The 14,485-nt window shown below is 38.3% G+C and overlaps 1 long non-coding RNA gene across 3 annotated transcripts in view; it reads left to right on the top strand.

Annotated features, from left to right (window-relative positions):
* The window catches only part of LOC121896657, a 54,761-nt gene that overhangs the window by 24,111 nt on the left and 16,165 nt on the right, over positions 1–14,485 (top strand). For all 3 annotated transcript variants that reach the window (XR_006096063.1, XR_006096064.1, XR_006096065.1), the window contains one exon: positions 7,334–7,425. This is a non-coding gene — a long non-coding RNA (uncharacterized LOC121896657). The remainder of the gene's footprint in view (positions 1–7,333; positions 7,426–14,485) is intronic.

Consider the following 14,485-nt stretch of genomic DNA (forward strand, 5'->3'; position numbering starts at 1 on the left):
TGCATGCTGACAAATATAGATGGATCTGTCCAAGAGCACAGGAATAACTGAGTAATAAATGAGTTCTTCATGCGAGTGGTATTTCCCTATTAAATCAGATAGAATGAGGACTTTGAAAACTGGAGGAGAACCAGCTCTGGAATGGAGGGTTTTAGTCACAGAGCTTGACATTTTTTCATGAATCTGACATTAACCAAACCTGGGATGGATTGAGATTTTAGTCAGTCACGCAGGGCTACAGACTAGTTCTCTTTTTTTCTAGGGAGTGTAAAAAAAAATCATTTGCTTGTTCTCCCCAAATCCTTTGAAAAAATCCACAAGTCTTATGAATCTAAAAACTATAGTATACTCTGTTTTGTCACGCTTTGGTGGTAAATCTCATTTCTATACTATAATTAAACAGCTTTACTTGCCAAACCTTAACTGCAAGGCAAGATTTACATCAACCATTTTGTGTAAAATGGGTGTTAAGATAACACTTTGCAGTTGTCCTTGTCTTCACAACATTAGTTTTAGAGGTTTGACCCGTTTTCATGTAGTGTGATACTGAGTCGTCCCTGGAAAGGCTTACAAGTCTGTAAATGTAAAAGCATTCATTAGCTGGATATGACCGGATACCGGAGTGTTATATTAAGTGAGAACATAGAGACTAGTTCCATCAAAAATATAATAATTGCTGAAAGAAAATGTGGTGGAATTTTAGTTTCATTATAAATCAGTGACTCTCAGTATACCATAATAATTACACATGTTTAGTTATAAAGCAATAAAAACACATATAGTCCTGCAGTGGACAGATGTATTGAATATGAGTCATTCTTTGCAGGAATATATCAACAATTTGATTTGTATTTTCTATTACATTTAGGCTTGAATCATGTATGGGTTCACAAATAGGATGTATACAGGGATGTATACCAGTTTTTTTTGCTGGCACATGTCTGCATAACGTAAAAATGATATTATAAACCACATTAAGTAGCAAGAAAGAGGTGTAAGTTTTACTTTAATGGGGTCTCTTCAAATAGGAATGCTTTTCCGTAATTGCTGACTTCGAAAATATATACTTTACTTTATATATTTTGGTATATTGTTTGTCTTGTAATGATCTTTGACTGGATTTTACATCTTTGCCTGCTTGTATGTTGTCTGTGTTTGTGTCTGTGTTGAGTCTTTTGGAGTTTCTGGAGGTCTTGATCTCTTGGTGTTGAGAAACGGATGGTATTCTCCCTCTCAGCATTTGAATGGGGAAGAGAAGGTGTGTGTGTGTGTGCGTGTGTGTGTGTGTGTGGTGGAGGGAGTGTATCGTCACCACCACTCCTGGTCGTGACTCACAGCGCACAATGCTTTTCGCTCCTCTCCCGAGCCCTTTATTTATTTTTAGCTGAGCAACGTTTTATACGCCCGGGCTGTAGGCCTGCACACAAGATGACACACACACACACACAGACTCACACACACATACACACACACACACACACACGAGATGCAGAACATACATCTGTGCATCTTCACACTCTGTTTGATACAGTTTTTGTCCGTCATAGAGGTCAATCAGACTTTCTCTGTCACACACACCAAATTCACATTTCGCAGATGTCACAGCATGAGTTTGTGTGTGTGTGTGTGTGTGTGTGTGTGTGTGTCTGCAGTATTTCCCTACATGTCTTTGCATTGACTGCAGATAACTGAGCCTCGTGATGTCAGAATAGATACAGTAGACACCAGTTTTGCTGTTTCTACTGTTTGATCAAATGACTCTAAATTCAGCCATTTCAGCATGTGAACAAAAACCAAAGTTTGGTGACGTTGGATAATATTTGCTGATGAATTTGTTGTATTTTTGCAGTATTGTTTAAAGTTAACGTCACAGTTTTTGTAACCCAACATGCATTGAGTGCGACAGTGACCAGGCAGAGTCGTGAGAGGACACAGAGGGATTTATGCTTAAGTCAAGTCCATTTTTATTTATATAGCCCAATATCACAAATCACAAATTTGCCTCAAGGGGCTTTACAATCTGTACAGCAATACAACATCCTCTATCCTTAAACCCTTGATTTGATTAAGGGAAAAGCCCTTCAACAGGTAAAAAAAATGGAAGAAATAAGATAAAATTGTTTCAGGAGGATCAACTTGAAAATAATTTACATGAATTAATGCATCTCTTCAAGTAAGGAACAAACTATAAGACTGTGAAAAGACAACACACAATTAAAGACTGATTTTTTTCTGTTTGACTCTGAATAAGCATCGATTTGGTGATTTGCAGGCCAAAAAAACGTCAAGGTTAAAATCAGGCCATATTTGGTTGAAAAGTAGTATAGGACATGCTTCACATTGAAATATAGTTACTGAAATGCTGTTGAAATAGTGACATGTGGTTTTAACTGGGATGTTTAGACGTCTTTTGACTTGCGAATCATCAGATTAGTGCTTTCTGAACTGCAGCGTATTCAGAACTCAGCTCAGACTTCAGGATCATGTTTAGATTTGTCCGGATTTCAGTCATTAAATCACAAATAATTGCACGTTTGATCTGAGTCTTTAATGCAAATGCGCAGAATTTGATTCCTAAAACCTCCCACACAATACAAGACGACGTGTGCTGCACCGACCGGTTCAGACTCTCCGCTTTGAGGAAACCGTTGTGGTCAGATGGTTGTTGTTGTATTCAGACTTTAAAATGTGCAGCTGTATTTATTAACGCAGCTCAGAATCACTTCACTGCTACATAGAAGGCTGTTGGAAGACCAGTAGGGCAGGTTTTAAGACGGCATTTTGGTCGCTATTACTGGTTTGAGGGGTTTGTTACTGTAAACTATTGTATGTCTATGTTTAGGGTGGATGTGCTTGTGTTGAACATGTAATACGGAGTTTTCTGGCTAGTAATTCTGAGTTTGATCTTTTTTGGGGTTGATCTCTTGTAGTTTTCAGTACCTGCTTTCCTAAATCACCTTTTGTCTCTGCTTTCTCTTTACAGTCTTTACAGTTTAAGGTGTTGGTTCACCCAAATGACCAAAAAGGTATTTTCTTAATTATTTCTTGGGGTAGTTTTGGTTTTATTCTCCTAGTTGATGAGATATGTATCCCTGAGATTTTTGCCTCCACCCCAGTCAAATGGAGGTGAACAGAACCTGGAAGTGTTTGTGGAGCTTACAGCACTGAAAAAAATGATAATTGAAAATTAAACAGCACTATCTTTTTACAGAGACAGTGTCTCTATTACACTAAAATCACTCACGGTGAGGTCTGTGGATAATTTAGAACAATTGTGATATTTGTTTTTAATGTAACTATTCATTGCGGTCAGCACGAGAATTTCCACCGAAAACCAAAACTATCTGCACACTTAGATGCTTATTTATTTATTTTTTTTGTTCATCTGAACCTTGAAGGTATTATCAAAATTCAGCTGCACACACATTATTCAAGTGATAATGCCCGAGCTAACAACTCTCTGCAAGAGCAAAAAACTTGAGAGAGCTGAAAGTCAAATATCTGAGACTAAACTACTGTGACATTAAATTAAGATTCTCTGTCTTTAAAGAGAAAGTCATGCAAACAACAGGTGCTTTCTTCAACAAATCGGGGGGGGGGGGACTCAGATCACCAAATGTAAAAGCTTTTAGGTAAATGGCACGTTATGCTGTATATATTAGGGAAAAGATATATTTTTAAAAAGAGAGAATTGAGAGTGAGTAGAGAAAAATGATCAAGTTGACCCTAACGGGGGAGGAGTTCCTGGGATGAGGAGCATAAAATGAAGCTGTATATACGATGACGCTCTGGAAGGTGTGTGTAGATAATGGATAGATAATAATGATAATATGGATATTGGTTAAACTTTAAAGACGCTACATCATTTCATCCGGTAGCTAACTGCAACGCTCCTCTAATCCATTCATCTTCATCACCGTCCTCTTCGCTCAGCTTTGTAAGAATAACATCTTTGCCGCTTTCTTCTTCTCTCCTTTTTTTTTTTTACATTTTCTTTCCCCATATTTTTGTGCATTTTCCTTTTTCTTACCTTCTTCTGTCTCTTCTTGCCTCTTTCTCTGAAGTTTCTGTTTCTCACTTGTGATTCCTCTCCTCTCTCTGTCATCTGTCTCTCCGTCTCACGCTGTCTTCATCCTCCTCTTCTCATTCACTCTCTCTCTCTCTCTCAGGGGCCCGAGGTGAGGATTGACAGAGGGGAAATCCTGACTGACTGAAACATCGGCTGGTGACTTCTCCTCTTTTACCTCTTTCCTCCTCTTTCTACACCCCAAATGTTTTTTGTCCCCCTCTACTTCTTCTTTCCCTTATTCTGCTCATCTCCAACTTGTGCACCTTCTTCTTTTTCACCCCTTTCTCCTCATTCTCCTCTTCATCGTCCCCTCGTCATGCTGTAGCATTGAGGTAGACACACGCTAGCCTCCAATTTTATGAATATTAATGATAAAAATAATAATTTGACTCCTTTCCATTGCAAGACTGCCCTGTACTCGCACGTACGCTAATCAAAGTCTAAAAAAAAAATCTATATATATTTTTTTTTTATATTTAACAATATAACCTGAAATACTCTATAGACAGTTTGTCAACCAGTCAAACCAGAAACAGTACAACATTAAAAGGGGACACAGAGGAGCAAATCTTTACAGTATGTGAGAACATTACATAAAAATCACCGTTTTCTTGAGATTTTACTTACTGGACAGAGAAATAGTTGTACAGTGTGTGTTTTGTCTAAATACATGTTCCTAAAATTATATTATCGTGTTTCTTGCAGGAGAAAAAAGTGTACTTTGAGAAAAAAAAAAGGTTGGGGGAGTCACACAACAAATTTTCTTAGTGTTACCAGTTATAGTTTGTGTGAAATGAGGAGTTTTCTGCTTACTAATAGGGCTGATGTTGTTTTGTAGCAGGTCTCGAGTGTTAAATTGAGATATTTAGAGAATTATTTGTGTTTTTTAGTGGGTGTTTCCTGTCCAGTCCTTTCCAGGTTTGTTTTCAGACAAACCAGAGCTGCTTTTAAATATTTTTATGTTGAAAATAGAAAGACTTCACACAGACTATGACATAAAGCTTACTGTACCGTGTCTGTGAGTAGATGATGTTTAGGTAAAATATCATTTAGAAGGTCTTAATGTTTGAAATACACACAAAAATACTTCATAGAAATGTTTGAGAAAGTCCTGACAGTTCTGTCTGTTAAAGCATTATCATGTTGCCAGAGAGGGTCTGATGTATTTACTGTCCTTTGAATGTGCAATATTTCAAAATGAAATAAAATTTGATATTAAATCATTAGTAAGAGGTAGTGTCAAGTTTTTTTTCAATAGTAGACGTCTCCACTTGGGACAAAACTCATTGATTTGACTTGTCAGACAAGAGAGAATACACAGTTTGTGAAATTAGACAAATAGAAACTGTGTCAGACGTGTGTTCAGCTGCTGTTGAGCAGGTTTGGAGTTTTGGGTTTTGTTTTTTCTTTTTACCTGAGTATCGTAATTTTTTAATTTGTGACCCTCAGCAAGACCAAACTGTTCTGTGGCACTTAGATGTCGAATATTGACATCTCAGGTAGATTAATGTGCCACATGCATTTAGTTTTGTATTGATTTCATGAAACACGTTTTTAAAAATATCTACTATTGAAATAAAATAATTCCAACACATTTCAACACGTTTCACAATTTCTCCACTAAATCATGATCTTCAAACAAACAACAGATTAAACTGTGTTTTAACAAATGAAGTCTTTTCATCCAATTGGTAGTTTTAACAATTTTGAAGGGAAAATATTTTACAAATTAATACGAATGTGTATTTTGTATGATAGTGTTTTCGTTCAATTCCTCTTCAGTCTGACATATCCAGCAAACATACAGACGGGTGACAAATTAAAGGAAAAACTGGTCCAGGTCTGAATACTTGATCCCTACAGTGAGGAGATCTGGTGGCTCTGTTATGTTTTGGGGGACATTTTGCTGGCATGGTTTGGGTCCACTTGTCCCCTTAGAGGGAAGAGTCACTGCAAATCAATACAAAGTTGTTCTGAGTGATCACCTTTATCCTATGATAAAACATTTCTATCCTGATGGGAGTGGTCTCTTCCAGGATGACAATGCCCCCATCCATAGGGCATGGGGGTCACTGAATGGTTTGATGAATATGAAAATGATGTGAATCATAAGCTATGACCTCCACAGTCACCAGATCTCAACCAAGTTGAACACCTATTGGAGATTTTGGACCGACATGTTAGACAGCGCTCTTCACCACCATCATCAAAACACCAAATAAGGGAATATCTTTTGGAAGAATGGTGTTCCTCAGCCTTGGTATTGTTTCTACAAGTCTCTGAACTCTTCTGGAGGGATGAACACCATTCTTCTAAAAGCGCTGTCTAACATGTCGGTCCAAAATCTCCAATAGGTGTTCAATTGGGTTGGGATCTGGTGACTGAGAAGGCCATAGCTTATGATTCACATTATTTTCATACTCATCAAACCATTCAGTGACCCCTCGTGCACTATGGATGGGGGCATTGTCATCCTGGAAGAGACCACTCCCATCAGGATAGAAGTGTTTCATCATAGGATAAAGGTGATCACTCAGAACACCTTTTTATTGATTTGCAGTGATCCTTCCCTCTAAGGGGACAAGTGGACCCAAACCATGCCAGCAAAATGTCCCCCAAAGCATAACAGAGCCACAGGATCCCCTCACTGTAGGGGTCAAGCATTCAGACCTGTACCGGTTTTTCCTTTAATTTGTCACCCGTCTGTATGTACATTAACAACTCTGGTAAATAAATTGTGCTGCAGGAGCAGTTGGAGCTCGTATGATGGAGCCAGTCTTATCTTGGTTTAGTGAAGTTTTAACCAGTCACAGAAAACACATTTAAACATTCACTTTGCTACTTGAACTTAATTTACTTCATGTGCTGTAAGATGTTTACAGTGTTTGTACAGATCGTGTTTTTGTTTTCTTCTGAATGTACACCACCTGAGACATAAATCTTCTGCCTGAATAAAAAAACTTCTTGTTCCCAAATCTTGTCAGACTTATGCAAAAATAAATAGAAATGTAAAATGAATCACAGACTCAAATTCCATCTATTCCATCTATTTTGTTTTAGTTTTTTGAATTTAATATAGATTTTCTCAACTTGTTCTTAAGTTTTAAAGCAAAATGAAGAAAAAAAAACGCACTCATGATCTAACTTTATCTTTAACTAAAGGGTGATAAAAGTTGATAATATGTACAGTGAGTTAGACATGAGATATTTCAATGTCACAAAAATAACACAATTTTAATTATATTTTTGTATGTTTTTACATAGAAGTGGACAAATGCAATCCCACAGCCCTGTGAAGCGATGACAACACTATGATGGTGATCTATGGTGAAGAGTGCGCTCTTTATTGACAGCAGGTATGACACAATGCTACATATATGATGTTCACGAGCGGCAGAGAACGAGCTTATCACGGTCAAGAAAGTCTTACAGAGCGTTCTGACTTTTACACAGTTCGTGCATCTCGGCCTGGCTAACACACTGCAAGTATTTTTCCATGCTGATTGGATTTTTGGATATTTTTAATGTTAGTGGTAATTTATCAGTACCACTTTCTAATAAGTCACTCTTTATGAAGAGTTGAAACTTTAATTAATGGCTTTATTCATTGTTATAGAACATTTATAAGCCATTGATAATCATAACTTTTGGGTTTCCAGATTTTGGAAAATTCTCCTCCATCATCACACTTGTTTTTATCCTTTTAGCTCATTAGTTTTCTGGGTTGTCATTGGACTGTTTAACCACTTGCCTTCTAGAAAAAGGCTGCAAGTTATCTGGACCAAAATTCATTTGTAAATAACATTTTCACAACAGCAGACTTGATGGAGTACCCTTTATTAATGATTTGATCTCACTGATGCTTATACAAGATCTATAAAGAATTAGTAAATTATGTATTAAACATTAATAAAGCCAATAATTAACCTTTTATAAAGGATGACTTATCAGAACATGGTACACATACGTCCTTAGGAGGCACGTAAATAAATGACTGATTATATCTGGGTTGTTTTTTTTTTATTTGGGAGGATAGTCTCATAAAGTAACAAGGTGGATGGAGGTGCTGATTGGCTTGAAATTTTCCTGCTTTATATTTTCTTTTAAAAATGTACTTGTAACAAAAACCACAATATTACTCATCACAGAAACACGATTGTCTCCTATAGATAATAAAATGATAGTACTCTGTGTTGTAGCCATCACTTTAGAGATGTGTAGAACTCTTTTTACTTCACATTTTTTTTCTGCCAGTTGTTGCTGTGGAGACGTTGCCAGATTGAGGTGTGAATGAGAGTTGAAATATATTCAAGATGCTTCATTCATATATGCAGAATTGATCCAAAATGGATCCAGAATCCTAAAGTTATTTTGTCCGAGCTGCTGAATGTGTTTGTATGTTAAGCCTGCTGATTGGATGCTTCTCTCCTTGGGACATTTAGTAGATCTCATCTAATGCTTCTTATATACTCAGCCTTGTACCTTTGACTTTTTATGAGAAAATTAGGATATTTTTCAATGCAGTTATTCATTGTTTCTACTGACAACTCAACTAGAAGTGTTTCATGCTCAGCCATAAGAAAAGAAACTCCAACAGTGCATTGTCTGTGCAAAAAAAAAAGAACTGATTTTTACTTCTGGATCTCTGGACACTTGATGTAACCAATATTACTTTGCTGCTGTCTTCCTGTGTAAGGATTAAACTGATTGACAGATGAGTAAGTAATCGAAAATGTCCAAAAGTGGTTTACTGATAACTAAACAATGAACAGAGACTTAGAATAATAATAATAATACATTTTATTTATATAGCACTTTTCTTAACAATGTTACAAAGTGCTTTACAAAGGAAAATAAAACCAACAAGGCAGATAAAATGAGCAAAGAGGAACAAAGAGGTAAAGGCGGAAGTACATAGTAACAATAGAAGATGCACAATAATAGTAATAATAGGACGCACGGGAGTAAAATAATGATAAAAAATAAGATAAAATAACATCAATTAATAGGTGTAAAAACAGTAATTAAAACATATCAAACATTTCCAAAAGCTTTCACAAAGAAAAAAAGTTTTAAGACGAATTTTAAAAAAAGCTAGAGACCTAGTGAGTCTGAGTTCAGTGGGCAAGGATTTCCAGAGAGTCGGAGGCTCTGACAGCAAAAGCCCGACCACCCTTTGTCACAAGCTGTGACCTGGGAATGACCAATAGGGCTCCATCTGCGGATCTTAAGGGTCAAGGGGGCACATACCAGTTCAGTAGTGCAGATATGTAACTGGGAGCAAGGCCTTTTAATGCCTTAAAGGTAAGTAATAAAATTTTAAAATCGATGCGAAGGCTAACTGGGAGCCAGTGTAGGGAGGCAAGCACAGGGATGATGAGCTCGCACCTTTTTGTCCCAGTAATGAGACGAGCAGCAGCATTTTGGACCAGCTGGAGATGGTGAAGGGAGCCCTGGCTGATACCTGAATAAAGTGCGTTGCAATAGTCGAGTCAAGAATATATAAAAGCATGTATAGTTTTTTGAAGATCAGCAAAAGATTAAAAATGACCTAATTTTAGAGATGATCTTCAACTGGTAGAAACACAACTTCACAACATTTTTGACTTGATTCTCAAAACAGAGGTTGGAGTCAAATATGACCCCCAGATTCCTAGCCGCCTGTGTAATGTTCATTGACAGATCGGCAAGGTTTGCTCCCAAAGAGCTGACCAGCTTTGGTGGACCAAATAGAGTGACCTCAGTTTTGTTGTCATTGAATTTAAGAAAATTCTGGGACATCCAGGATTTAATGTCAGAGATGATTTAAGTTTGACTAGGCCGCTAGGATCTTAGGGTTTTAATGGTAAGTATAACTGTGTGTCATCAGCATAGAAGTGATACTGCACATCACGATTCTGAATAAGCTGGCCAAGGGGCAGCATGTATATGGAGAACAGAAGGGGCCCAAGAACTGAGCCTTGAGGGACCCCACAATTCAACTGCGCTATCATGGAGGTGGAGTTACCCAGAGCGACAGAGAAAGTTCTATTGAGGAGATATGATTGTATTAAAGTAAGAGCTGGGCCCCTGATCCCCACCCAGTTCTCTAGGCGATTTAGGAGGGTACTGTGGTCGATAGTGTCAAATGCAGCACTTAAGTCTAAAAGAACTAAAATCTAGCAGTCGCCTCTGTCTGCAGCTAAAAGTAGGTCATTAGTTACTTTAACAAGGGCTGTCTCGGTACTGTGAAATGCTCTAAAACCAGACTGGAAGCAGTTAAAAACACTATTACGATTCATAAAAGAAATCAATTGAAGAGAAATTACTTTCTCCAGAACCTTAGATAAAAAAGACAGTTTGGAGATAGGCCTGTAGTTGCTTAAAGACAGAGGGTCCAAATTAGGTTTTTTAAGTAAAGGGTGGACAATGGCATGCTTAAAACTATCAGGAAAAGAACCCGGAGGTCAGGGAATTATTAAAAATGTGCAAGATAACAGGACTAACTGTGGGGAAATACCTCCTTGAGCAGCTTGGTGGGGATGGTGTTTAAGGTGCAGGAGGAAGAGTTCATGTAGAAAAAACTGTATTTTCTAACTCTACCATTGAAACGGGTTGAAATTGGGTAAAAGAGGCCGGATTATGATGTTGAATGGAGAGAATGTGGGAGGCAGGCTGGATTTGGGACCTGATGTTCTCCACCTTGCTAATAAAATGAGTAAGGAATCTGTTAGAGAGCTCAACATCTGGTTCAGGAGAAGAGGTGGAGGTGTCACGAATAACAGAGTTAATAACTACAAAGAGAGCTTTTGGATTATGATTGTTTCTGGAGCTTAAGTCTGAAAAGTAAGCTGATCTGGCATACTTTACTGCATCCTGGTAAGTTGATGTTAGGTTTTTGAGGGTGATATGTGTCGATTCTAACTTGTTGGCCCTCCATTGTCTTTCGGATTTTCTGCAAAGTCTTCTTAGTGCCCGAGTGTGGTCATTGAACCAGGGAAGGTTATTTGGTTTTTGTGTCCTTGTTTTAAACGGTGCAATATGGTCTAAAATGGATAGGCACTTACCGTTAAAAGAATTTAAAAGAGCATTAGGAGCAAGAAGAGATAAAAACAAGTTAAAGGATGAAGAATTAAAAGCGTCACAGAAATTAGCAGCAGAACCAGCATTAAGAATGCGAGAGGTTATTGTGATGTAGGGAGTAGGAATACGGATCTGGAACGGTACTTTAAAAGTGACAGCTTTATGATCAGTGACAGGCATATCCAACACACTAGGACACTCAAACGAGAGACCAGATGAGAGAGCTAGATCCAAGGTATGGCCCTTAGAGTGTGTGGGCTCTTTAACATATTGAGTGAGGTTAAAAGAGTCAATGAGGTCTAGAAAATGAGAGGTGAGAGACTGGGAAGGACAACACACATGAATGTTAAAATCACCAAGAATAACCACCCTATCATATCGAGGTAATACAATGTATAAAAGCTCAGAAAACTCAGGAATAAAATTAACTGATTTCGGTGGCCTATAGATTAAAATGCAGAGTAAAGGAGGAGGGCCAGTGATTAAGCAACTTAAAACTTCTAAGGAATTAAAACTACCAAAAGTAACAGGATGGCATTTAAAACCTGACTTATAAAACACTGCAAGACCACTTCCTCTTCCAGAAGGTCTGGGATTATTAAAATAAGCAAATCCAGGGGGTGTGGCCTCATTCAGAGGAATCATGTCCCCCTGAGACAGCCATGTCTCAGTGATCATAAAAAAGTCCAGATTATTAGAAACAATAAAATCTCTAATGATAAAACATTTGTTACTGATAGATCTGACATTTAGGAGACCAAAGTTTTTTGGTGAGAGAGTAGTGGGGGAGATAATGGGGAGACAGTCAATAGGAAGCAGATTGCCCATATTTGCTCTCCTATGGGGCTTTTGAGAAAAGTGAGAGGTGCTCTGTCCCAGGGGCTGCCAACCCTCAGTTGCTCGTTGTATATGTGGTCTGCGATTTATAATAAAAGGGATGGAGCGAACGGGAGAGAAATACTTGCCAGACTAGAAGCTACAACTGGCTGTGCCAGGCTGTCAGCATTAGCCAGACTGTAAATGTAAACTTGTGGTTGGAAAATATTTTTTAAAAATATCAAAGTATAAATATAAAAAGGACCCACTTAGTCACATAAGCAGTTGCTTTTTTTTTTTTTACCATTATTAGCAAACTGGCTAGCAAGCTAGTTCCTCAGCCTATCCTCACTAGAAAAAACATGCATATGTTGTTTGTTTAGATGCTTAAAATGACCTTTGTTTACATTTACCTCACAGTAGATTAGAGGTCCCCTTTAATGGCCTTATGGATTCTTATCTCTGTCAGGAGCAAACAGGGAAGTTGCATACCTTTGTTGTTGCACTGAAAAACCTCTCAGGGGGTAAGCTGGGGTGGAAAGAGTGTGACTTAAGCGCGGGAGGCCGCTATTTGGTTTCCATTTTCCTACCAACAGTCAACATAGATTTCTTTAAAGCATGACTGCAGTCAACTGTAATAGTGTCTGTGTCTTAAACCTAACCAATCCTGAATCATTTTTGTAGCAGCCATTGGTAACGGTTTAAGATGTCATCCTGCTGATGGGGCGTCGGATCAGAAAAAAGTTCATATGGGTTATTTTTTGAGGGAGATCTACAGATTATCTACAGTGTGTTAACAAGAAAGATGTGTAAGGCTTACTGGATACCTGGTTTGCTAAATATTGAACAAGCTGACATCACTGAAACACAAATACTGTTGATACTGATACTGTTGAGAAGATGAAATACAATCCAGGAAGGCTGGCTTGAGAAATAGATCCATGAGTGTGAATGTTAAACAGACACCTCGGACAGCGTCTTTTAACACTATGTGTAAGGATTTTACAACTCTGGGAGATATCAGGGTAACTTTAATTTTATCTTTCATTGCAATGATTGTCAGGTAAATAGCAGAAAAAGACGATTCACATTACAAAGTAATCTACCAGGAAGGCGTGCCTGCACATAATTGATTGGCCAATGCAGCCGCTTGCCAGATGACGTCACACTGCATGCCTTCAAACGTTGAGCCAGGTTCAACATTTCCACCAGATGACCCCTTGTTTTTCTGAGACTGTCCTCCCAAGGAAAACGACCCAATATGTCGTAATGTCAGTCGCCCAAAAACAACCTATAGTTACATTTGAGTGACAGCTGCCATCTATCAGCCGTAGTAATTATGACCCGGAGCAGTGGCGCAGTTCAGAAGATGTATATTCTGTGTATGTCGACAATTTTCGTCATTCGGAGGAGGAGGGGTGGATGGAGGCATTTTCCCAACAGTGGACTTTGACACAGGACACCACTGTTCCCGTTTCCAACCATGAGTTGGGACAGTTTTTTAAAAACCCATAACCACAATCGTCCCCTAACCTTGACCCCGTTGTTAGTATTGTAGACGACGAAGATTGTCTAACTTTATGGAAGTTGTAACTTTAACCCACACCACATCTTTCTGTAACCTTAACAAAGTGATCATTTTAATCCCAAACCATGATCTCTCCCTAAACCTAACCAAGTCCTTTACGTGCCTAAATCTAACCAGACCTTAACCACAGCGTTGTCGCATCATAAAACAAAATATGACAAGGCCTCAATTTGAGGCCCGAATCTCCAAGCCCTTCATAACATATAAACCTAATGTGTTTGATCAATTTCGAATAGCTTCTCAAATCGGCACAATACAAAACACTTCTAAAGCTTTATCGGTATTAAATGTGTCAGTTCAAATGTTTATCAGAGTAACGTTTATGACGTTTAGGTCATTTATCAGAGTAAGAGGCTGACTTGATGAGCACAAATTAGGCGACCACAAAGACTGCAATAAGGAAGGTTTTATTAACAAAATAAGAAACCGATTATTTTACCGTGCCATGAAGCAGCAAGTGGGAGAGGAAGCGACGAGAGGGCGTGTGTTTGTGTGTCGGCCTAAAACATTTTTCTATCTTAACTTTGTTTTATAATTATCATTTGTATTTATTTTCTTAAAACGGTAGTTTCTTTGATTGATATGCATACTAGTTTATAGTCCCAAGCCCCCCTGCCCCACCCAAGACCAAACAAAACAAAAAAAGCACCAAAAAAACAGGCTGATGGGGCCCAATCTACTCACAGATTCGGGCTGAAATACAGGGCTCTAATTTATTACCGTTTTGGAAAGCACAGACAAATTATGTCGCCCTGCCGATTACTGCCGATAGAGGCGCCAGATTAGAAAACACTCTTATGGCGGCATGGTGTCTCAGAGGTTAGCACTGTTACCTCACAGCACGAAGGTCCTGGGTTTTTTCTGTGTGAGGTTTGCATGTTCTGCCCGTGTTTGCGTGGGTTTCTGCTGAGTGCTCCAATTTTCTCCCACCATCAAAGACATGTTAGGTT

This window comes from Thunnus maccoyii, chromosome 5 (genome assembly GCF_910596095.1).
Source record: "Thunnus maccoyii chromosome 5, fThuMac1.1, whole genome shotgun sequence".
Taxonomy (NCBI): Eukaryota; Metazoa; Chordata; class Actinopteri; order Scombriformes; family Scombridae; genus Thunnus; species Thunnus maccoyii.